Source organism: Pieris napi (assembly GCF_905475465.1).
Source record: "Pieris napi chromosome W unlocalized genomic scaffold, ilPieNapi1.2 SUPER_W_unloc_1, whole genome shotgun sequence".
Taxonomy (NCBI): Eukaryota; Metazoa; Arthropoda; class Insecta; order Lepidoptera; family Pieridae; genus Pieris; species Pieris napi.
In genome coordinates this window covers 411785-439011 of record NW_025920860.1, presented here as the reverse complement: position 1 = coordinate 439011, position 27227 = coordinate 411785, and the positions used below count along the sequence as shown (strand labels likewise).

Here is a 27227-nt window from a genome sequence, read left to right as displayed (position 1 = left end):
TTGGTATTAGTTTGTACTTAATATTAATTTATAGAACTGTGCGACTTACCTGTTGGCCTTCGTCTTCAGCGTGATACTCCCCCATCCCTAAGGCTGGAATCCCGGCATCGATGGACTTCCTCTCTATATGCCCATTTAACATTTGCTCAAACGGTAAAGGAAAACATCGTGAGGAAACGGGCTTGCCTTAGAACCAAAAAGAGACGGCGTGTGTCAGGCACAGGAGGCTGATCACCTACTTGCCTATTAGATTAACAAAATAACACAAAAATCTGACCTAAAATGGTTGTAGCGCCACTGATTTATTTATTTTATTTTTTGATTAACGGACGGACTTTCAAGACGTATACAACAGTGATAGAAGTTTTTTAACTTCTAATTGGATCTTGGTTTAAGTAAGCGTTAATTCTTAATGAGTAACTTTGAGATGTTATTATGGCTTAGAGAAATAGTAATTAAAAAGACTTCCAATTTTAAAAATAATCAATCGTGAATAACCCTTTCTTTAATCTTGGTAAATTAATAGATAAGATATGTGTCTATCTATTCGTCTTTTACTTTCTTAGAGCAGTGTTAAAGTCAACGGCGTGTGTCAGGCACAAGAGGCTGATTCCCAACTTGCCTATTAGATTGACAAATGATCATGAAACATGTACAGAAATGCCTCAAGCCCAGACCTAAAAAGGTTGTAGCGCCACTGATTTCATTTGTACAACCTTATAATTAGGTACCAAAATGATAGCGTATCGGCGTACTAACCAAGGCGTAGTCTTGACGATTGGTGTTTAATTAGTCAGCTGTGTAGCTCTTTTTGACTCATTATCCACTGTATCCAGTCCTCTTTTTAACAAAATTTTAAATTGGGCTTATTGGTATCCAAGGTGGTTCAATTATCGAGATACAAAGTACTGGAAATGACAAACTGCTTGCCATCAGCCTTTATAGATACTGAGTTATACTGAGGTAGTAGGTACTGATAAATTACTACTCGTTGTTTTGGTGGTTTGAGGTCCAGACGGAAGCCGATCATACGATCATCCACACACACACACTTGCATACACATCATTTCACACAGATTTATGTATGTAATGTTTTTATATAAATGTAATAGTAAATGTTTATTTAAACCTAAACTTTTCTTAACCTACATAATCACAATAAAAGTAATTAATTTCGTGGCAGTATACCTTTAACGCTGGCAGCATTTTCTCATTGTATTGCGATACTTATTCATTGAGCGAGGAAAGCACCAGCTCTGGGGTCACCGGTACTACTTACCTACCAGGGCCAACTTAAATCTTTAATTGGCCTGTGCACTTGAACCTCACGGCCCAAGAATCTCTACTCCAAAGGGAACAAAATCGAAGTTAGAGGACTCTTATATTTGAGCCGTTTATTATTTTCCTCCTGCTCTGAGGCCGAGGTCCGTTGTCCGAGGGAGGTGAGACGGGGCAAAAAAGCATTTATATTTTTGCTAACATTGCTTTTCTTTTACTGTATATTTTTAAGTACTGAGATTTTGTTATATTATTGTGAATGTTCTAGCGTCTGTAAAATAATGCAACAATAGAAAAGGTAGGGTTTAGCTTTTTTCTTTAATCGGTACTGTTTTATTCTTTACACCAACATACGAAAATTCATATCTCTTTATAATAGAATATTGCTATTTTAAAAGAGTACCGAGAGTTTTGTACGCCGACTTTTTCTCTCGGCCTACACCCTCTGTCTTCTTTGCCGATGAGTAGGGTTGCCTACAAATTTAAATTTAATGACGTGGAATAAGTGATACATGTATCTTATGTTCCATAATAAACATATTTTATTTTATTTTATTTAGGTTTATGTTGGTATAGATTCAAAGAGCAAAAATATTTAATTAAAACATCCAGCATACCTTTCTTTCTCCAATACTTAGATTTTATTGGCATGGCATCTATTGCTAAGCACAAAACTCAACAGGCTGAACTAACATTTTAAAAATTCTTGGACTCTGCAGAAGATTTTTAATAGGAGATTTTTTTAAAAAAGGCTGATCATATCATATTAAGGCAAAACTAAATTTGTGGGGACAGCAAATTGTTAAAAATAATGGGTGCAATAAAATATATTAAATAAAACAAATTTTTGGTGACATCTATTTATTACAACACAACATTTATTTATTTACAACAATAAAAACAAGAGTAAAAAGTATTTTATCTGTGCTGTTAAAATGACAGGATTACAGATTGTATTGTCTTTTATTGACATAACTTTCGGATTGAACTATTAACTAACGGATTGAAGTTATCGTATGACCAAGCACGCTGTAAAGCACGCGAAACGTCGAAAAAAATTAAAATTATGTAAAATAATTGTAAATTTATAATAATACATAATTCAATCCGGTAAAAAAGTGTTTTCTTTAAAGGATTACAGGTTTTTATTCTAGAAACACATACATGATTATGAAAATCGCAATATATAACATACATTTAAGTGATAGCACAACAACATTAATTAATTCTGTCACAGACTACAATGTCCGTGCATTTTCTGACAATAATCTAAGTAACATTTAAAATTGGAAATAGTCTTCGGTCTTTGCGATATTTTAAATAGAGTCCGCGCCACCACTGAATGCCAGTAGACGCGGCGCTACCGAGTAGCGCGGTGTAGTAATATGTTGCTAGTGCTAGGTGCAATGCTAATTTACCCCAACGTAACATAAATTAATATGAAATTCGCGAACTAGTCTCCAAGATTTGCTTCTAATGTTTAACCTTAAAACGAATAAAATAATATTTCACTGTAACGATAAATTTAGTTTCCCGTCGGCAATGAGTGGTGGCGCGGAGTTTAGCGATTCAACTTCTTTTAATGTCATTGACGACACTAACTTCAAATTACATTCTAAATGTAGGTAACGCAAAATTTTAACGGACTTTTAAGTCCTTTTTGCTTTTTAATAACTAAGAACTAACACAATAGGTTTATTAATTATACACAATAATAAAGGAGAATGTAGTTATTAATTTCGTTAACATATCATAAGAGTAGAACACTACACATTAATTACAACAACTTTTATTATAAATACCAATCAGAGCCTGTTTAAACAAAGAAATATATTTTTTTAAATAGTTTAACAATTTACCTAATTTCATCATTCTGAAGAATACCGATTATGACGAATACTTAAGAATATATAGACAATTTTTTTTTCTGCCAACCTTGATTTTTATTGACCTTAAATTAGAATATCTGCCTGTTAATTAATTAAAAATAGTCAAGAACAGCATAACTATTTTTTTACATGGTACAGTGGATAAGCACAATCAATACAACTGGTATTTAATGACATAAACTTTTCTAAATAATTGTATTATTAAATTTATTTAAAGATTATTTGTTTTTGTATAAAATTATTCAAATATTTTTAATTATGATCTAAGAAATTTACATTATTTTCTATAATTGCTTTAAAATAGTATCATGTTATTATTTGATGCATGAGAACTGACAAGAATAAGTTATAAAGGCAAAAAAAAAAAAACAAATAGCCAATCTATATAAATAGAAACGTTGTAGCTAGATAGAAAGGAACGAGTACTTAAGTTAAAATACTTAAACCCTTTTAATCCTTTACTTTATTTTCACTGTACATTACTTAAATGATAACTCGTACTATACAGGTTGTCAAGGGCCCCGTCCTCCACCCCCCACAGTGAATTCCAACCAACATATCATGAATCCTCCTCTACTCTAATCTATGTATATACACAGTGATCATTTAATTCCTAAGTTTTTTTTTAGCTACTTATTCAATCCATACACATATTATAGACTTGTGCATATTAAATAAAACCTTTTTATAATTACAAACTGTTTTTTTTTTATAGAACGGGGGGCAAACGTAGGAGGCTCACCTGATGTTAAGTGATACCGCCGCCCATAGACACTCTCAATGCCGAAGGGCTCGTGAGTGCGTTGCCGGCCTTTTAAGAATTGGTACGCTCTTTTCTTGAAGGACCCTAAGTCGAATTGGTTCGGAAATACTTCAGTGGGCAGCTGGTTCCACAACTATGTTATGTGTATGTACATTCTATCTACTCATTCCCTATTTCTATCTATTAGCAATTTTAATAAGAATTAGAAACACGATGAAAAAAATGAAGATATATATTACTATAAATGTAAGTGTATCAAGAAACGAAAATTATTTTTAAATATATATTGTATATATCATGTTGAAAACGTTGAATAATTTAGTATATGATATATATTTTAATTAAATTAACTGTGGATTTAATTCCCATTAAATTTGGTAGAGAGCCCCAGCCTCGCCCCCCACAGTGAACCCCATCCATAAACACTACGAAGAGTCCTCCTCAATACTAACTTAATCTTCTACCTTAAAAATGCTTTTGAAAAATTTGAATGCTTTTTATGTACAATTGTTAAAGCACTGTAAGTATATTACACTTTTGTAGACAAAAAAAAATAAAAACGTATGTACACTGGGCGTCAAAATATTATAAATTAATTGAACTATATTTAAATCAGGTCAAACTCAATAGGGGCAAAAAAAATACAATTTACGAGTACTATAACGAATTAAAATTGCGTATCACAGTTTTTTCTAGCTTTAGATGAATTTTTAAGCTATGCTAAATCCTATTATGTACATATTATTATGATTGAATGGATGATGATTATTTACACGTGAACTTCTACTATAGTTAAAATTTCATTAATTGATATATGAGGGACGGTAGTAATGAGCAAAACTTTTCATCGTTCGTTTACTGTGATTTCCAACCAAAATAACTATCATGAGTCCTCCAATGCCTGGCAAATTCGCATAAAATTTAAGTTTCATTTATTGTTTTTTTGTCTTTCACGTCGCAACTGTGTTAAGCTCATGCAATATTTACAGCTGTTAAACCATGTATTCAAAGCTGGAATTAGGTAAGATATTTGGTCTATAGTTTATGAAGTTTTTTTTTGTGTTTTTTTTGGTTTAGTATTTTATGTTTTTGTATTTTATTTTTTTTGGTTTAGTATTTTGTATTTTTCGTGAGTTTATCTTCTAAATTAATCACCAATCTTATTTAAACTAGTATATTAATTCTTCACTAAATATCTAATTAATTAAATTTTAAAATCACAATTTTAGTTCGAATGCTTATTATTTAAGACTAAGCAAATTCTATTGATATTTACAAGTGACCTTATATATACATACCACCTTCTCATGAACTCAATGGAAACAGCTCATGAGAAGGTTTAGGAAGCTCCCGTCCCGCTTCCTAACATGAGCTTCAACCATAGAAAAAGCCCCCCGGGAGTATTGGTCACTCTTAGGAGGTACTGTTGTTTTTTTGCAATATATATATACAGGATAGCTCATAACTCTACGGACTCTATTTTTCTGTAAACTCACAAATTTATCTATTGTTTGTTTAATATTAATAAAACTAAATCATTTCAGACAATATATGTATTGAAGCTTAAAATAAAATTTCCCAATTCAAGTTTAATTTTGCATTGATATTTTTATGGGGCTCCGATAACTGAATATTTAAACATATGTACTTAGAAGGAATAATCAGATTTTTTTATATCAATTTCTTATTAAATTTGCTCATTTTTTTATTACATTTATGGTGGTGGTTTTTGTAATTTTATATTTTTTTTAGTTTTAATTATATTTTTGTAATTTTTATTTTGTTTTTTATGTAGTGAACACATCTGGTAATCATCTTACAGTTAACTACTATTAAGTTTTATATTCTTTTTACAAATCTATTGTAACTTACAGCATCTTAATCAAATTATTATATGATACCTAAACAAAATTAAAGCTTGCCCATTTTAAATTTTTTTTACATTTACAACATTAACTATTATTATTCTCAAAATAACATTACAACAGATAATATTTTAAAAATTTGACTTTAACCCATTTCTTTTATTAATATGGTATGTTATTATTATTTTACTTCTTGGCACACAGTTATTGCAAGAACGCAGATTTAACGCGGATTTTTAAAAAAAGGGAAACTTTGAATTTTACTGCATTGTGACTTGTCAATCATCCCCCAATTACGCGACACGGTCAGTCGTTACGTTTCGCAAGGATACAATCAAACGTTGCGAGGCGGTCAATTAAAGAACAACTGTGGAACGTCTGACAGTGACGTAATAAGGGTGAATTCGTCATGATAGAAATTTTATTAGATCTTAAAGCGTATATTCAAAGCAGCTTTTCCCCTGTTCAATCAACAATATAAAAGTTATATAAATTTAATTTGCTTATAATGTATATGCGTGTGCGTTTCATCATTCATCGAAAAAAGGTTATCAATAATGTACTAGCTTTTAATTTGACCTAATTAAAAAAAATCCGTTAGTTTTTATTATTTTGACCTTGTCCTTTTACATGTGTTCAAAATTCGGTAGTTGTTCCAGAAAAACCTTGAGGAGCTACAAAAATAATTAAATAAATAGTATTGCTAAGTATAATTTATAAGTATAAATACGCCGGTATAATTCCCAAAAGAGCTATGCAAATAGAATGCAAGAAATCAAAAGTCGCTATTTGAAGTTACAATGTACTGGCACGCATATATACAAAGCCTAATCTTAAAGAATAGTTGTACCGAGGTACATAATAATTTTACTATAGCTAATCACAGCTACATTCACAACCTATAGCCTACGAGTGCCCACACAGAAGGTTTATTACGTAAGTTAATCCTGACATCATCTTCTGTTTGCTAAATTATTAGTTCAGCGTTTACAGTATTTATCTTCATTTTTATTTTTTATATTTTAGTGGTAGAAACATACTTAATTTGTAATAAAACTTTATTTACCAATATAAACCAAAAATGATTACATTAGTACAAAACTAAATATTTCGAGTGGTTTAAAGCAATTGTGATGAGCGAGAAGCTTATGGAAGTAATGTGAAAAATTCGCGATTATATCTTTTAAAAACTATTTATTACTGCTGTTTGTAACAAGTTAAACAACTTTAATATAAAATATATAATAAAAAATAGTTAATTAAAATTAATATGCTATTCTTGAATATTTTTTTACATGGTACAGTGTTAGTGGATAAGCACAATCAATATAACTGGTATTTAATAACATAAACTTTACTAAATAATTGTATTATTAAATTCATTTAAAGAATTTTTGTTATTGGATAAGATTATTCAAATATTTTTAATTATGATCTACATTATTTTCTATATATGCTTTAAAATACACATCATATTATATTATTATTTGATGTATGAGAACTGATAAGAATAAGTTATAAATGCAGACAAAAAAAATCAATTAGCCAATCCAACAATTTCCACCGTATTGATAAAAAATAAATCAATCAACTGAAACGTTGTACTTTAATAACGCATCTGTCTCTTTTCATTTGCATTTTAATTGCAGCGTAAACATAAATGCATAGAAAGAGATGAGTACTTTAGTCAAAAACACATTAGTGCAATTAGACATACAGTTTTTATGAATAAGATGTCCAACGGCAGCCAAAGGTAACGAGAATATAAATGAAAAAGAATTTTTTAACTAATAAAATATACAGAATCTATGGAACTAAATAAAAAAATGAGTATCGCTTTTTGACTACAGAATAGATTTTTTTTTATATATATACAGGCTACATCCTATCCTATCAGAAACGCAATCAAGCAGATATGTGACCAAGTAGCTTAGCGGCAGGGGAGTGTCGAAATCTCCCCTTTCTTAAAAAGAATTAAAAAACATTATTTTCTTAAAGGGTTGGCGTCTCCCGCCGGGCCTGGGCGACAACTACTCCGGAAATATTATCATAATATTTATGGGCGAGTCGGGGCCTGCTGCCCGGCGCTACCCGCGTTACCTATTGTGCTATTTAACAGAATACTGCTGTAATTTATACAGAATAGCTACCTAGAGCTACCCCAAATGGACCATAGAAAGTGGGCTAAAATTTGTATTTTAATTAAAAATTCTACACAGAGCTTGAGAGATTGGCTAATTGTAATTTAAAGTATCCTATTTTATTTTTAGATACTACGCTAATCCTTTTACAAATATCTACAAGCATTTTTATATGTGCCAACATACTATCTACGGTACAGAGGTACTCCAATAGTTAGAACACATTTCATCGAATAAATTAATTGTAATTGTTTGAATCATTTTGAATCATCGCACTCTGATTTTATGGCTACAGGTACCGCGAGACGTATATTATTTCGGTCATACAATGCGCAGAGGTGATGAGAACTTGGAGAAACTGATCGTGGTTGGGAACACATAAAGCAAAAGATCACGTGCCGTTCACCAACCAGATGGACCAAACAAGTGAAAACTCATCGTCCTCATAACTGTACAGTGTCATAAGAGAAGCGCTGGACAGAAACCGGTGAAAACAGATAGTCCACTCCAGATGCTTCGTTGCTGACCACGACGCTCAGACATGAGCTGCCGATGAAAGAGGGACCGCGAGACGCCTATCACTGCCATTGATAAATTATAGATCTGTATAAATGACTTTGGATTTGCATTCTTTGAAATGTTCTCCTGGCGATTAGCACGAACCAAATTCGTAAGTGTATATATGTTTAATCAGCAAATTAGTCGGAAACTAAAATTCGTATCAAGATGATTATTTATGATTTCAATCAATAATCAAGCTCGGTTCAGTAGTTTTCAATTTAAGTCGATGGTGGCCTAAACTTTACTTTCAACAAATTCCAAAAAAGATCATGTACTAACTTTGTCGTACGACTTTTAAAGCGTAAGCGCAAGAGTGCAGAAAAATTTTGGTCCTCGCGAACCGCTACAAATGAGTCATACTCAGCGTAAAAAAAAGCAAAGCATCAATTAAATTAACTTAAAGGAATAACAAAGTTTTAAACCCTGTTAATCCTTTACTTTATTTACACTGCACATTAGGTACTTAAATGATAACTGGTATTATACAGGTTGCGAAGGGGCCCCGTCCTCCGCCCCCCACAGTGAATTCCAACCAACATATCATGAATCCTCCTCTACACTAATCTATTTATGTATATACACAGTGATCATTTAAATCCTATTTATGATTATTTTAATATATCTAATTAATTTTATGTGTAGGAACATTCCATCTCATCTCAGTATATGATATATATTTTAATAAAATAACTGTGGATTTAATTCTCATTAAACTTGGTAGAGAGCCCCAGCCTCGCCCCCCACAGTGAACCCCATCCATAAGCACTGCGAAGAGTCCTCCTCAATACTACTAAAGCGAAGCGAGCTTTTTTTAAAAATTTTTGTTTTTTTATATTTTCTGTGAGTTTATCTTTTATATGAATCCTTAATCTTATTAAGATAGTTATCTACATGACAGCACCACAGAATAAATTCGCTCATACCCTTAGGGCTTCTTGCAAATACTTGCAGAAAACAAAAATAAAGGTAGATAGATCTATATTTTTTAAATTAAATTTTAAAATAACAACCTTATTCGATTTCCCTTAAAAATGCTCATTTTTATTTTTTTGTTTTTTAATTACATAATGCTATTATTCTATTTTTTACATTTATACATACTATTTTATATTTATACAGGAACGTTCTATGCTCTTTCCATCTATTACTTAACCTATTTCTATCTATCAGCTATTTTAATGAGGAATAGAACCCGATGAAAAAAATATACTATTAAGTGTATTACGAAGGGCATATACCAAAATTAACTTTTTATGTACAATTGTTTTAGCACTGTAAGTATATTACACTTCTGTAGACAAAAAAATAAAAAACATATGTACACTGGTCGTTAAAATACTATAAATTAATTGAAATATATTTAAATCAGCTCAAATTTGATAGGGGCAAAAAAATTACAGTTTACAATAACGGATTAAAATATAATATCACAGTTTTTAACTTAAGCTAATTTTTTTAGGCTAAATCCTATTACATAATATTATTATGATTGAATGTATGATGATTATTTACACGTCTTCTACTATAGTTCAAATGTCATTAATTGATATATGAGGGACGCTAGTAATGAGCCAAACTTTTCATCGTTCGTTTACTGTGAACTCCAACCAAAATAACTATCACGAGTTCTCCATTGCCTGGCAAATACGCAAAAAAATTAAGTTTCATTTATTGTTTTTTTTGTCCTTCACGTCGCAACTGTGTTAAGCTCATGCAATATTTACAGCTGTCAAACCATGTATGTAAAGCTGGAATTAGGTAAGATATTAGTCTATAGTTTATGAAGTTTTTTTTGTATTTTTTTTTGGTTTAGTATTTTATGTTTTTGTATTTTTTTTTGGTTTAGTATTTTATATATTTTTTTTGTATTTTATGTGGGTTTATATTCTTAATAATTCACTTGTCTTATTTAAACTAATATATAAATTCATCATTCTTTCTTATCATTCTTGGATATCAAATTAATTTAATTTTAAAATCAAAATTTTATTTCGAATGCTTATTATTTAAGGCTGAGCAAATTCTACTGATATTTACATGTGACCTTTATGTCACCGTAAAATTGTAAACTAACGGTGTTTACAATTTTACGGTGACATATACACCACCTTCTCATGAACTCAATGTAAAAAGCTCATGAGAAGGTTTAGGAAGCTCCCGACCCGCTTCCTAACGTGGACTTCAACCATAGAATAAGCCCCCCGGGAGTATTGGTCACTCTTAGGAGGTACAGTTGGCTTTTTGCAATATACAAGATAGCTCATAACTTCTGCGGACTTTATTTTTCTTGTTATTATTATATATTATCTTATTTTATTATATATTTTTATTATTTTTGTTATTTTTTATTATTTTATTGTAGTTTTGTTTGTTTTGTAATTTTTATTGTGTTTTTATTTGATGTAGTATACACATCTAAAATTAGTATTTTAATTAATAGTTCTAGGCAGTGCTAAAGAGATTGGCTAGTTGTAATTTAAAATATCCTATTTTATTTCTATATACTATTTTTTATTTTAGTTATGAGACATTTTATGATTTACAAATATCTACAAGCATTTTTTCATGTGCCAACATACTATCTACGGCTGACGGATGAACTGCGTTTTAGACAACTACATACAGAGACAGAGGTTAATATAGAGAGACGAATCTTATTTCGGCCATACAATGAGCAGGGGCGATGAGAACTTGAAGAAACTGATCGTGGTTGGTAACACAGAAGGCAAAGGAAAGGCACGTTGCCGTTTACCAAGCAGATGGACCGATCAAGTAAAAAACTCATCTACCTCAAATCAGTACTCTGTCATAAGAGAGGCGCTGGACAGAAACCGGTGTAAAGATAGTCCATTCCAGATGCTTCGTTGCTGACCTAACCACGTTACCCGCGTAATGCCTAAGGCTGCTATTGATAATAGATCTTTATATAGAACTTTGGATTTGAATGCTTTGAATTGTTCTCCTGGCGTTAAGCACGAACCAATTTCGTAAGTGTATATATGTTTAAACAGCAAATTGGTCGGAAACTAAAATTCGTATCAAGATGATTGTTTATGATTTAAATCTTAAAACAAATTCGATTGATCTTGTACTAACTTTGTGTTACGACTTTTAAAGCGTAAGCGCAAGAGTGCAGAAAATTTTTGGTCCTCGCCAACCGCTACAAATGAGTCATACTCAGCGTCAAATCATAAGCAAAGCAACGCTTAAATTATCTTTAAGGTATTACAAAGTTTAAAACCCTGTTAATCCTAAAGAATTATAGAGTAAACTTCATTTACACAATTCATTTTCTTATTTTTTTATACATAGGAAATATATGTATAGTTTTGCTACAGATTTTGATACACTACTACTACAGATTACAGATTTGGTTTTGACGACTCATTGGTCTAGTGGTTAGTACCCCTGACTGCGAATCCATGGGTCCCGGGTTCGATCCCCGGCTGAGACGAACATCGATGTGATGAGCATTTGGTGTTGTGCTTAGGTCTTGGGTGTTTAAATATGTATTTATATGTCTATCTATAATATATATGTATATCCGATGCCTAGTACCCATAACACAAGCTTCACCAGCTTAGCTTGGGACTAGGTCAATTGGTGTGAATTGTCTTTAAAAAAAAAAAGATTACTGGGTAAGAATTTTGACAACAATTTTGGCCAAAGTAGCCTTATTAAAATTATAACTGGTATTATACAGGTTGCGAAGGGGCCCGTCTTCCGCCCCTCACAGTGAATTCCAACCAACATATCATGAATCCTCCTCTACACTAATCTATTTATGTATATACACAATTACACAGTGATCAGTGAGATTTACCCAAGTTTTTCTTTTTAGCTACCTTTCTTAATTCATACACATATTATACTCGCAGTCTAGTGAATAATAAATAAATAAAAAATATAATTACAAAGACTGGTATATATATGTATATTCTATCTTTTTATTACTCTATTTCTATCTATTAGCAATTTTAATGAGAATTAGAAACACGATGAAAAAAATTAAGATATATATATTATTATAAAAGTAAGTGTATCAAGAAAAGCAAATACCCAATGTCATGAAAATTCTTTATATATATATATATATATATATAATACGATATATATATATATATATATATATATATATATATATATAATACGATATATATATATATATATATATATATATCGTATTAAAGCGTTGAATAATTTAGTATATAATATATATTTTAATAAAATAATTGTGCCTTTATTTCTCATTAAACTTGGTAGAGAGCCCCAGCCTCGCCCCCCACAGTGAACCCCATCCATAAGCACTGCGAAGAGTCCTCCTCAATACTAACTTAATCTACTCCCTTAAAAATGCTTATTTAGCGAAGCGAGCTTTTTTTAAAAAAATTTGTTTTTTTATATTTTTTTGTATTTTCTGTGAGTTTATCTTTTATATGAATCCTTAATCTTATTAAGATAGTTATCTACATGACAGCACCACAGAATAAATTCGCTCATACCCTTAGGGCTTCTTGCAAATACTTGCAGAAAACAAAAATAAAGGTAGATAGATCTATATTTTTTAAATTAAATTTTAAAATAACAACCTTATTCGATTTCCCTTAAAAATGCTCATTTTTAATTTTTTGTTTTTTAATTACATAATGCTATTATTCTATTTTTTACATTTATTTACAAGAACGTTCTATGCTCTTTCCATCTATTACTTAACCTATTTCTATCTATCAGCTATTTTAATGAGGAATAGAACCCGATGAAAAAAATATACTATTATAACATATAAAGTGTATTACGAAGTGCATATACCAAAATTAACTTTTTATGTACAATTGTTTTAGCACTGTAAGTATATTACACTTCTGTAGACAAAAAAATAAAAAACATATGTACACTGGTCGTTAAAATACTATAAATTAATTGAAATATATTTAAATCAGTTCAAATTTGATAGGGGCAAAAAAATTACAGTTTACAATAACGGATTAAAATATAATATCACAGTTTTTAACTTAAGCTAATTTTTTTAGGCTAAATCCTATTACATAATATTATTATGATTGAATGTATGATGATTATTTACACGTCTTCTACTATAGTTCAAATGTCATTAATTGATATATGAGGGACGCTAGTAATGAGCCAAACTTTTCATCGTTCGTTTACTGTGAACTCCAACCAAAATAACTATCACGAGTTCTCCATTGCCTGGCAAATACGCAAAAAAATTAAGTTTCATTTATTGTTTTTTTGTCCTTCACGTCGCAACTGTGTTAAGCTCATGCAATATTTACAGCTGTCAAACCATGTATGCAAAGCTGGAATTAGGTAAGATATTAGTCTATATTTTATGAAGTTTTTTTTGTATTTTTTTTTGGTTTAGTATTTTATGTTTTTGTATTTTTTTTGGTTTAGTATTTTATATATTTTTTTGTATTTTATGTGGGTTTATATTCTTAATAATTCACTTGTCTTATTTAAACTAATATATAAATTCATCATTCTTTCTTATCATTCTTGGATATCAAATTAATTTAATTTTAAAATCAAAATTTTATTTCGAATGCTTATTATTTAAGGCTGAGCAAATTCTACTGATATTTACATGTGACCTTTATGTCACCGTAAAATTGTAAACTAACGGTGTTTACAATTTTACGGTGACATATACACCACCTTCTCATGAACTCAATGTAAACAGTTCATGAGAAGGTTTAGGAAGCTCCCGTCCCGCTTCCTAACGTGGGCTTCAACCATAGAATGGGCCCCCCGGGAGTATTGGTCACTCTTAGGAGGTACAGTTGGTTTTTTGCAATATTATATACAAGATAGCTCATAACTTCTACGGACTATATTTTTCTTGTTATTATTATATATTATATTATTTTATTATATTTTTTTGTAATTTTTATAATTTTTTGTTATTTTTTATTATTTTATTGTATTTTTTTTATTGTGTTTACACATCTAGTGATCATCTTCATTTATTATCACATCTTATATTTAACTACTATTGAGTATTATATTTTTTTTACAAATCTATTGTGACTTACAGCGTCCAAATTAAGTTATTATATGAAACCTAAACGAAATTAAAGCTTGACCATTTTTATTTACATTAACAATATTAATTATTGTCAAAATAACGTTACGAAACAAGATATTTTAAAAATTTAACCTAAATTCATTCCTTTTATTAAAATGGTACGTTATTGTGTCTCGTACTTTTCCTCTTGGCACACAGGTAAAAAAAAGTAACTTTTAGTGCGAGGTGTTGAATTAAAAAACAACTGTGGAACGACAGACGGTGACGTAATGAGGGTGTATTCGTCATGATAGATATTTAATTAGATCTCAAAGCGTATATTCCTAGTAGCTTTTCCCCTTTTCATTCAAAAGCATAAAAATTATTTTGGTAACAAAATAAATTTAATGTGTTTATAGTGTGTAATTATTACCATTCTGTTTTATTCATAGAAAAAAGGTTATCACTATTATACTAGATGTTAATTTGATAGGATAAATTTAAAATTATGTTAAATAATTGTAAATTTATAATAATACATAACTTTAATCCGGTTAAAAAAAAAATTCTTTAAAATATGTGTAAAGGTTATGTCAATAAAAGACAATACTATTCCCAATAACTCCCACGCCGGTATAACTCCTATGCAAATAGAATGCACGAAATTAAAAGTCGCTATTGCAAGTTACAATGTACTGGCACGCATTTATACAAAGCCTAATCCTATAGAATAGTTGTACCGAGGTACATAATAATTTTACTATAGCGAATCACAGCCAAATGATAATGCTTTTTCAGCCATTTATTCAATACATTCACAACCTATAGCCTACGAGTGCACACACAGCAGGTTTATTATGTAAGTTAATCCTGACACAATCTTATGTTTGCTAAATTATTAACTACTAATTTACGCTGAACTCAGCGTTTACAGTATTTATGTTCATTTTTATTTTTTTATTTTTTATTGGTTGAAAAATACTGTTTTTGTAATAAAATTATTACATTGATACATGGATGGACATCACCCTGGAGCTCAGCAGCATTGACTGAGCTAATATTATTATGGTAGATATTCCTAATAAGGAATATCTCCACCCGCAAATCATCCTACAACTCATCTGCTCATAGTCAGAAGACTGATTGCACGATGCGCTCTATTTAAAAAAAAAAACATTGATACATAACTCAATATTTGTGGGTTTAAGCAATTGTGATAAGCGAGAGGCTTATGTAAGTAATGTAAAAAAATCGCGATTATATCTTTAAAAAAACTATTTATCACTGCTGTTTGTAACAAGTTTAATTACTTTAAAATAATATATAATAAAAATAGTTTATGAATAATATATAGTTAATTAATTAACTAGATTTTTTTTATGTTACTTTTGTGAATTTTTGTTACGATTACGATTTACGATGGGGTGTAATTGATTTTCTGTGACTATATACTCATTAACACTCGTAGAGTGAAGGAAATCAGCATGCCTTAGACCCAAACGCCGACAGTGTATTTCAGGCATAGAAGGCTATTATATATTATAATTATTATATTTTTAAATTTAATTAGCAAATGTATTGTCTGTATTTAGTCAGGATTAATTTCCTAATAAATATGACACATGTACTGACGGAGGCTTATATAATTATTTACATGAATATAACACCACTATTCAATATAAGCAAATTAATCTAAAGATGATTTTTTGGTACTGATAAAAATATATTTTTGAACCTAACACCTTGTTTGAACTTAAAATGTTGTTTTATTATATGTAATTTTACTTTTACACATATTATTATAAGAATTAATGCGCAGTTAATTTGTAGCGGTAATATTAGTTGGATTTTACTGCTAAACTCGTTCATATTATTTTTTTTATCTAACCAATTCTTCAATAACTGATGTGTATATGATACCTTGAAGAGTACATTTGAGAAATAGCGTTGAGCACGAGTGGAATTGTTTTTTAGCGTTAAATGGATTTTGTTCGCAAATGCCAGTCTATAATTTAATAATACCATAGCAAGCTAAGCAAGAGCACCATAAGTCCTTTAGTGCCTTATATACAATTCACAACTATATTTATATACACATTTTATAAACAAAATAAATGTAAAAATAAAATCCTATGAAACTATTATTGCTACAACATTATTAATTGTAAAAAAAATTAAAACGTTGAAGCCGTTCTTATATTCATCTACGCACATAATACATCGCTACGGCGTAGTAGTTATAGTATGTGCGTAGCGCGTAGCAGCGTAGAGTAATATAATTTCGTAGTTTAGAAAGCTCTGTGTGGCTCAAAAATAATGACTGTAGAAATAAAGTTCAACAATTAATATATAATTTATACTATTTTATAATTTTGATTATTGCGTTTATTTAATTGATAATGTTTTAGTTTTAAAGTTTCGGATATCTTGGTTTTGTTCAATCTAATAAATGTTTTTTGGAACCGATTTTTGACTGTTTTATAAATCAGCTCACCGTTAGAATTATCTGACAAAATAGAAAAAAAATATAATCAGCCGAAAAATTACGCATCCTTTTTTTTCATATTCATTTTTAAATATATTTTATGGGATTATAAATCATTAAAATGAATGTTCATAATTATAATTAATGAACGGAACAATAAAACGCAGTAACGATATTCTACTGTCATTATACATATACTATACACGATGTGCACGTGCGTCTACTCTACTAAGCTCCCGTATTTCCCGTATTATTTATTTCATAAATTATCGTGGACGTAAAGTTACCGATCACGGCGATCAATTGAGGATATTAACTATTTAAAAAAATGGTATGAATTGTCAAAAAAAAAATCGTGACCATAAATTTTAAATATGCTTTTTTTTTATACGAGTATATTTTTTTCTGCCAACCTTGATTTTTATTAACCTTAAATTAAGACATTTTCCTGTTAATGTGCTGTTCTTGACTATGTTTTTACATGGTACAGTGTTAGTGGATAAGCACGTGATTCTAACAAATTGTAGTTTCTATACATAATATGCGATTTGCTTGCTCGCGTACGGCGCATGAATCATTTAAAAACCTTAAAATTTACGAATGGATCACAGCTTACCTTCCTTTTACCTGAGCTAAATAAATTAAAAAATTGTCTTTTTATAGATTCAAAAATTTTGGAAATATACAAAAAATCGGTATTCTTCATTTTATAAAAGTTTTGGTGAAAGATAGGCTACGTTGTCTTATATTTAAACTAATAACATTATATGCGCGAGCGTACCTCCTAATAGTAACGCCTAGACTAAACATTGAAAAATTTGGTAATACTTAAATTAAAATTCCTTCGGGCCATCTTCTTGGGTTTTAATGAAAATAAAAATGCGTACTGACCTGATTTCTTCCGTCATTGTTTACCTGTAAAATTATAATATGTTAATTAAATATATTAAATTCTCGTGTCACTGTGTTCGTAATTAAAATCCTCCGAAATGCCCAACCGATTTTCATGAAATTTTCTGTGCATATCGGTTTGATCTGCCAATCGGACAAAATCTGTTTTTCATCCCCCTAAATGTTAATCCCAAATTTTTTTATTTTGATTTTTAGACATTTTTTTGTTTTTATTTTTTTTGTTATACATCATACAAAAATACATACAACCATCAACCCTCTATGATCAACCCCTATTTTTATTATAGTAGATCGTTATTTTTTTTTTAACTAAAAAAATGTTTGCTAGAAATAATATAAATGGAAAAACATAGTTCGCCGGGTCAGCTACTAATATATTTTAATGTACTAACTTATTATATATTTGTAACACGCAATAGTAATACGAGTACGTGAATCTTTGAAGATACGTGAATGTTATTGTAGAAATTGTTTTTAAAACAGCTATTTTCATATGAGACTCAGATCTTGGTAAACTTCAGTCTTGCAAAACTTTGTGAGTTTGTTAGCGTTAATTTATTTATTCCTGTTAATAACAATTTATTTCCTTATCTTTTTTTTTTTTATGGCTCTGGCACGATTTGTGCATTAGCCAGCGTTAAGTATAGGATTTTTTATAATTCGCGCTTGTCTTTAGAAATTCGACCGTGTCCTCCATGTACGGTTTAGGCACTCGCCCGGTACCGCACAACCCTCCCAAAGGCCGAGAACAAATTTAAATTAAAACTTGCCCTCGAACCGGGAATCGAACCCGGTACCCCTCACCTAGCTGCCACTTTCCTTATCTTTAGTTGTATAAAACGAAAGAATTACTTTTTCTAACAATATTTTAAAAAGGTTTTATATATAATATTACTTTAGAAGTCGAATATAACAAAATTTCTTCTATAAACTTACCGATTAAATAATAATATTAATAGTGTCGTTAAAGGTATACAACCTGTATACAAAAGGTATATATGCTGAATAAAACGTCAGCCACACACGGTGAAACAGAGCTAGTCCAGTCATCTGGTTTCGCTCGATGCTAGCAATGTCGAATCTTTTTCGCTCCATCCTTAGCAGCCGAACCTGTAAGAATAATTATGGTTACATACTAATAAAAAAATTCATTCAAACTAAACGTTATAAAAAAATGTGGATGTATTTATGCCACACGCCTTAGAAGTTATGCTTCTTTGGCGTAACAAGATAAAAATCTTTTTAATTTTTTTATCTTTCGCCTTATACTACGTTTGTAGTAAAAACGACACTAACAATAGAAAAAAGGTATTTAATACATTGAAAGTTTTATTATAACGCATTATCTATACAATTATTTCATTTTACCTTATTACTACTAAGATTATTACAGAATTTCATTTATTGTAGTTGAATTATTTCTATCATTGTTATCGTTATTATATATTTTTGTTATTAATGGCTTCGAATCTCTTCGGATCAACCGTGGTAGGGACAAGAAAAAGATGGCGCGTAACCGAAAAATGAGACGGTAAATTCCAACGCTGATAAAGAAGTTTGACTTCAAAAATAACATGGCGCGTAACTGAAAAACGTGACGATTTTCTACAAAATTTCTCCCATACGTCGATAAAGAAGTTTCACTTCAATAACAATCTTTGCTATTTTCAAATAAAAACTAACTTTTTAAAAAATACGAAAAAATTGTTTTTTCGGGAGCCAAACACAACCTTTGAGTTTTACGCGCTGACCCAAAAACGTTTAACCGAGACAAAGAAGATTTTTGAGAGTGAATAGTGATTGCCTGTTTGATTGCTGGGAATTATTCGATAAACTTTTTATTTGACGATTTTTCGATATTTATTAGTTAATTATGCTGATAGTTACTCATTAACTGTAATTTTCTAATCTAAATAGTCTAATCAAAATAGTTTGATCGTTCGTAACAAATTTATAAAAAAAAACAAAATAGGATATAATAAAAAATGGAGGCAAGATTTTATTTTTAATTATTCAGTGATGAATAATCTAGGTTCTAAGTCTTTGATTCACTCAAATAAAAAGCACAAATTTAAAAGAAACTGAACGTAAATGCGACATTATTCGCTTAAATCGTCGCAAAATAATTTTTTTTCTAAACTTAACATTTTATAAATTTTACTAAAATTAAAATAATATTGAAAAAAATAGTTTAAAAAATAATGGAATAAATTAAAGGCTGTTAAAAAAAAACATAATTTTTTAAGCTTTTAATCAAAAGGAAGAAAGGAAAAAATTACGCTAAAGCAATAAACAAAATGTATAATATTATTAAAATAAGTCAATGGAAAATACTTACCAGTTGATCCCAGGAACTTTTTTCACTTTACGCGGGACAACTGCTTTCTTTAATATTATCAAAATTGTACGCCGCAAAATTTTAATTGCTTTAAGTTCACAATAATATGAATTAGAAATAGCTAAATAGCTAAATAGCTCAATTCCAAAAATTAATATTCACTGGGTACAAAGTTTGGAATAAAGGAGCGCGTAGTCTGAGGAGCTGTGATAGACTGGCGGGAGACCGGGCAAAGCTAGCTTTTATAGTTGCATCTATGGAGGGATGAGGTAATTACACGCCCAACCCGCAACACGTAGCATTGCACCCAGATTTCAGGGAGGCCACCCTTTTACACCCACTGGACATAGGGTTGCTAGTCATCATTTTACAATTCAATAATTTAAAGAAAAAACTTTTTAACCAGATTAAAGCTATGTATTATTATAAATTTACAATTATTTAACATAATTTTAAATTTATCCGACGTTTCGCGTGCTTTACAGCGTGCGTACATAACTTTAATCCGGTTAAAAAGTTTATTCTGTAAATGTGTAAAGGTTATGTCAATAAAAGACAATACAATTCGATAATTTCTCTAAATCTTACATTTATGCAGATTGCATATTTAATATTAGCATTTCCGTCAATAACTTGATTGATTAATTCATCGCTTAGTGGCCTTTAAATAGAAAAGTTTACTAACATGTGATATACCAAAGTAGCGATAATATAATCTTAAAGGTTAACACACTTTTGAAATAACGTTTTCCGAGATAAGAATAACCTTTAACATATAGTTTCTTATAAAAAATATACTTTACTGAGTTGCAAGTCTTTTGCTACCAGTGGTAATTTCTCTAAAACTTTAAACTTCCATTACAATATATCTAAAACAGATAGAATCAAAACAATCATAGTATTGATTTCTCAAGATTTTTAAAACATAGCAACAGCAAAATATTTAACGATACTGGTAATGGCGGATAGCTAATTAGTAGGAATTACAACACCATGGAAACGGAACGTGTCAGATCGGGAAAAGGAAAAAGTATTGTATAAACAAATCGTCTATAAATCACGTATATTTTTAGAAGGGTCGATGTACGAAAATCTTTTGATGAAGCGTATAATATACCTTTTAATGGTTTCCAAGATATATCGCTTGGTATGAGGATTTTCATTAAAAACAACTGAGTATTATACAAAATCAAGTACAAATTATACATATTGGATATCATTTTGTTACGTTTTTAATAAATCTTAATATATATAAATTACGTGTCACGTTGTTTGTCCGCGATGGACTCCTAAACTACCGAACCGATATCAATCAAATTTGCACACCGTATGTAGTTTGATCCAACTTAAAAGATAGGATAGCTTACATCTCAATTTATACCCGCAATATTATTTTATTGCAAAATATTTGTTTATTATTGATAGTCACAATTCTAACAGATGGCGCCGTGTTGAAAGTACCAACGTTTCACATAAGCTACAATTTAATGGCATAACCACCAAAAAGCATGGTTGTCACCATGACTGGTGTTCTCCTACCGTTTCCCTTGAATAGTTTACTACTATGTAATATAACAAAAACCTTAGGCACAGCAACGCTTGGCCGGTCAGCTAGTTTAAATATATAGATAAAATGTATCATTCAAAGCACTTGTTGCACACAACACGATATTCGCAATTGCAGCGACTACTTTCTCTTGACAGATTAACTGATCAGTTGTTTGTCAAAGAAATGCAGAAATGTATCTTATCTTGTTACATTATTTACACGTGAATAAAGTAATATAAAATATGCATTATGCAACAACCCTTAAATAAATAACGATATACCAACTGCGCCATTTATTGATTTTATGATTAATGTTGTAAGTACACACGTAGGCGTGGCTAGCTACCACGCCCATTCAATGCCTCTCCCACCCAACCCATTCCAAGAAATGTTTTTATTTTCAATGTTATATACATGCGAATGTAAGGTATTGATTTCAATAGAATTACATAACAGCTAGAGTGAGCTATAATAGAAAAAATTGTACCTATAGATGTGATAGATGAAGTATAGATAGATACTATTATAGCCTAATAATATTGTTCTCAATCCCATGCTTAAGTTTTAGGACATTAGATGGACCAAAGTAATATTCTACATTCTGCAATCGCATAAGAAATTACTGCAGAAACGACTGACTGTATGTATATTAATCAAAACATGTCATACTTGTCGTTAAATAAAATACATATTTAAACGTAGTTTAAACACAATTTAGGAAATATTACTATGATATTATCATTCAAATCCAATAAGATTAAAATACAACGATAATAGACATTCCTGACACAATTAACAGCGTTGACCCAGTGACATAGTGCGTCTCTGAGTCCGACGGTCATATTATTTTCTTTCTAGGTGCACAATTAACATTTGCACCTACGCTGAAGGCAAATATCGTGAGAAAACTGACTTGTCTTAAAACCAAAATGTGTGTCAGGCAAAAATAAACGATCATAATATCGATCATATCGAAAAAATCACATCACGTAACAATTGGCCCCTGACCAATAGATATATAATGTACTATGGATGAATGTGAAATCTCCAATTGGGCTAGCGTGGGGACTACTGACCATTCCTTCTCGCCTAAGAGATGAGGCCTCTGGCCATTAGTGGGACATATACAACATGTAATTAAGAACGCTGAAAATCTCAAAGTTTATCCCCGGCCCCGGTGGTATAGTTACGCCACTGCGTAGGTTGGCTAACTTATAATACTTACCCAAACATGAAAATAAATAAAATAAACATAGCCTTTATGCGTACACTATAACAACAGTAAGTCCATGTCTTTTAAGTTTTACACTAGTAGGTACTCGACCTCCGACGGAGTGAACATGAAAATACAGTCACGAAGTTTTTCGTAGCGAGTATCGTAGCACATCAACGACTCGTAGGTAGTTTTTTTTTTTTAGAAATAGATTAATAGTAGTAGTGTCTCTTATTATTCGTATATTATTTCGTTTTCCTCTCTACTCTATTTGTCTATTTGTATTAGGGCAGATTCATTTAAATGTGTTAGTCTATGAAATGTAAATTTGGCGCCTTCAGAAATTATAGAATACATTACTTATTGTCTATGTTATATCTGGTATCTATGATTTGCTCTATGTAATGTGTATAAGCTTACTTCCTTTTTCGCCATTGTCTGGTTAACATTAAAATATAATTAACACAGTGATTAATAAAATACTCGTTTCATTTAACAGGTTATGGGCCCAGACCACCTGATTTTATTTAAAAAACAAAATAGTTAAAGTGAAAAGTGCGAAATTGAGTTCAGTATAACCTCAAAACTCGCCACGCGTTTTCCAATATTCTTCATCAGCAAAAATGTCTTCAAATAATACGATGGCACTGATTGAAAAGCTGACTGGAAGAGAAAACTATCCTACGTGGAGATTTGCAGTGCAAACCTACCTCAAACATGAGGCATTATGGAGTTGTGTCACCGTGAAAGACAATGAAACAATTGATCCCAAACTTAACACAAAAGCGAAGTCGAAAATTATCTTATTAGTACATCCCATCAACTATGTACATATACAAGAAGCCAAAACAGCTAAAGAAGTTTGGAATAATTTAGCCAAAGCTTTCGATGACAAAGGTTTGACACGCCGAGTTGGTCTGTTGAGAGATCTGATCAATACAACACTTGAAAATTGTCTGAACATTGAAGATTATGTTAACAAGATCATGACCACTGCTCACAAGTTAAGAAACATTGGTTTGGGTTGGGTGTGAGTCAAACGAACCTGGATTTGATGATACTGATTGTGCAGGAGTCTCGGGGACCCTTGATTGAAACACCTCCAAGTGATTTTAGCTTAAGGATAAGCGTCAAAGTATTTTAAAAAAATTTTTTTAACTTTTGTCAATTGTATTGAAATTATAAACAATCCGCCATTATCTAACTACTTTTCTATTGGTTATAAGAGATGTGACATTCTCGATTTCTATTGGTTATAAGTGATGTGTCATTGTCGTTTTCTATTGGTTATAAGTGATGTGACATTTTCGGTAAATTAATTGGATCGATTATTTTCTCATTTGTTATTTTTAAAGTTGAACCTAATCGAATCGATTATTTCCTCATTTGTTAATTTTATAGTTGAACCTAATTTAAGCATTACTTGTCAAATGTACATACATTACATTAACTTCATGTTTTAATTAATGTATGGTTCCGAAAATTATTAAATTATTCAAATAGTACCCAAAACCGAATCAGAGCACCCCACTATCCACGTGGTCTTGTCTGCCTTACCCCTAGAGTGTATATAAATAATCGGAGGCGCGGAGGAAGAGCAGCCCCCACCCGCTGTAACAAAGCACTGGCATTATGAAAGCTGTAGCGGCTGAGGCTGGTCGTTACCAGTGAGTTAGCCATTTTAGCGAAGTTAAAACTTGTTTTATGTGAAAATATTCTAACATAGGACAATCTATATGTATCTTGGGGTAAGTTTATAAAATAATATTTATAATACAGCATTATTTTACGAAAAAATTATATATATAAACATTAAGCTTCGTGAAATGGAACTTTGTTATTGTTACAGAAGGCCCGTTTCCACTTTAAAAGTTTAAACCTCTATTTCAAGAAATAAATGACCATTAACAAATTCTTAATATAATATCTATAGATGGCGAAGAAAATGTAGGCACGAAACGCCCAATTGGTTTCTCGGCGTTGGTTACTATCGCTTTTTTCCAATACTCAAGAAATTATATGGTATTGACGAAACCTAGAACATATGCTGCTGAGATGAACGAAGAGTCTAGTAAATAGATGATCTAAGGTAAACATTTTGATTATTTAGCATTAAAAATATCATTTTTATCCTAGAACCAATTTTTCGATGCAGTCTTGATCATGTCTTGTCTCCAGCAGAGATAAGTCGAACAGAAAACGATAAATAAGTTAAGATAGGTAAATTTTGTTATACCTATATTTGTATTTTTCTACTATACTAAAATTATAAATCTAATAATTTCAGAGATCCCCAAATGTTCAAAATTTCTGATAGAAAAATACATTCTGCCTTTGAAGAAGAAGAATATTACATTTGTATCATACAACAAGGCCCCTGGATATAAAGACACAATAGTGCAGACATTTTCAAATTATTGAATTTCGACTACTTATCCTTCAAATTATAATAAATGATAACACAGTAAACAATTTCGGTTCCTATATTTTTATAAAATATATTGATATAACATTAAGGTTTTGGATAAAAACATTATTCTGCTTTACACAAGTATGAAATACCATCATTACATACATCATGGTTTAAGTACTTATTAAGCTTTTTTAAATTTATCGTTCATAACTATTACTTTTTACAAACTAATTAGGAAATATATTAAGATAAATATATTTGTCTACAAAATAAAGTAGATGTTATTGATTAGCTCTATGTGAGGCTGTGTTTGAATTAGTTTTTATTATACTTAAGTTTGTTTTACTGAAAGTTATTTTGTAGTGTGTTAAAAGTTTACTATAATTATTAAATTAAATGTGTAAGTTATTATATTGTTCTTTTATTAACCTATAAAGTAACATGGCTTATATATTTTTCATTTTGGCTTAGCTATGTATTTAACTCGGTTACTACGTTTTCTATAGGCAGTCATTAAATAAGTGGTAGATTTAATTAAATATTTTATTAATATAACAATATTATTAGATACAAAAAAAATTATTATGAAGTACACAATTATCTTAAACACGGTAATACAATTTTTCATATAAAAATCATAGTTGTCCAAACTGCATTCAAAATAGATTAGTGGTCTCGGTTTAATATTTCTTCTTAACATTTCAATAATTGGTCATTTTCTTCCTCATTCTTGACAACTACCGCGGATGGCTGTAATACAATGGTTATCTGTTAAAATTGTAAATAGGGAGATGTGGTAGGTCACTGTACTGACACAATAATATTGTGTAGCAATTGAATTATTGTAAAGTTAAGTAAAATAATAAAAAAACTTGCATAAAACACACAAAAACATATATATGGGATATCTTTGTATTTCTAAGTAAAGTATCTTAAAAACATGTTTGATAATATTATAACTAAGCCAAATATTATTAAAAGTTTTATGGTAACAAGGCTTAGTAATTTCGCACACAGTATTTGATTCAGTACTATGAATAAAAAAAATCTTGAGCACACCTATATTTAGACTCAAAAATCCAAATCCAAGTATGTACTTTAAAAACAATTATTTATGAATGAAACAAATCCAAGACCCATAAAGGGTATGTTTAGTGCTAAAGTGTAGTCAGCAGCAATAACTATCTTTTGATTGCTTCTATGTTTATAAAAAAAGTTATGGCAATGTCATTTCCAACATTTAAAATTAACGTTGATTACTTGAAATGGTATGAATTTGAGCAATTGAAAGCTTATATATTTGATCCAACATACCTAACATGATTATTTATACTTGTATTCTGAAATCTGAACAATTAAATTAAATTCAACTTGATCAGTTATAATTAATACTTCTCATATAGGAAACCTAATTTTTTTTTTATTTGACATGTTTAACCAACAATTTCATTATTCTTTACAATGTCGCTTCAATTTAACCTATTACATTTGACTTCAAATTTGCCATCAAACAAACTTTGTTAACTGTTTTTCTAGACACTACTTATTCCTATTTATTAACTATGATAGTTATTATATTTCTAAAATAGTTTTAATAGAATTAAGTTTTTATGAGTGTTAGTAAAAACAGGTAATATTGTTATTGTGTGTTTGACCTCTGAATCACTTAAAAAGGTTGCGATAGTAGTTTCATGGCATCTAAAAAGTACCAACACTTGCACTTACACAAATGAATAAATATATAAACACTAATTTTTCTTCTTTATAGATAGATACCCTTTTATTTTATAATTAC

At 30.2% G+C, this 27227-nt stretch overlaps 1 long non-coding RNA gene across 1 annotated transcript; it reads left to right on the top strand.

Moving 5' to 3' along the window:
• The first annotated feature begins 24707 nt into the window (after positions 1 to 24707).
• Positions 24708 to 25352, top strand: LOC125062906. The gene is made up of 3 exons (XR_007119363.1): positions 24708 to 24767; positions 24869 to 25108; positions 25307 to 25352. It is a non-coding gene; the product is annotated as an uncharacterized LOC125062906 (long non-coding RNA).
• The last annotated feature ends 1875 nt before the right edge of the window (positions 25353 to 27227 follow it).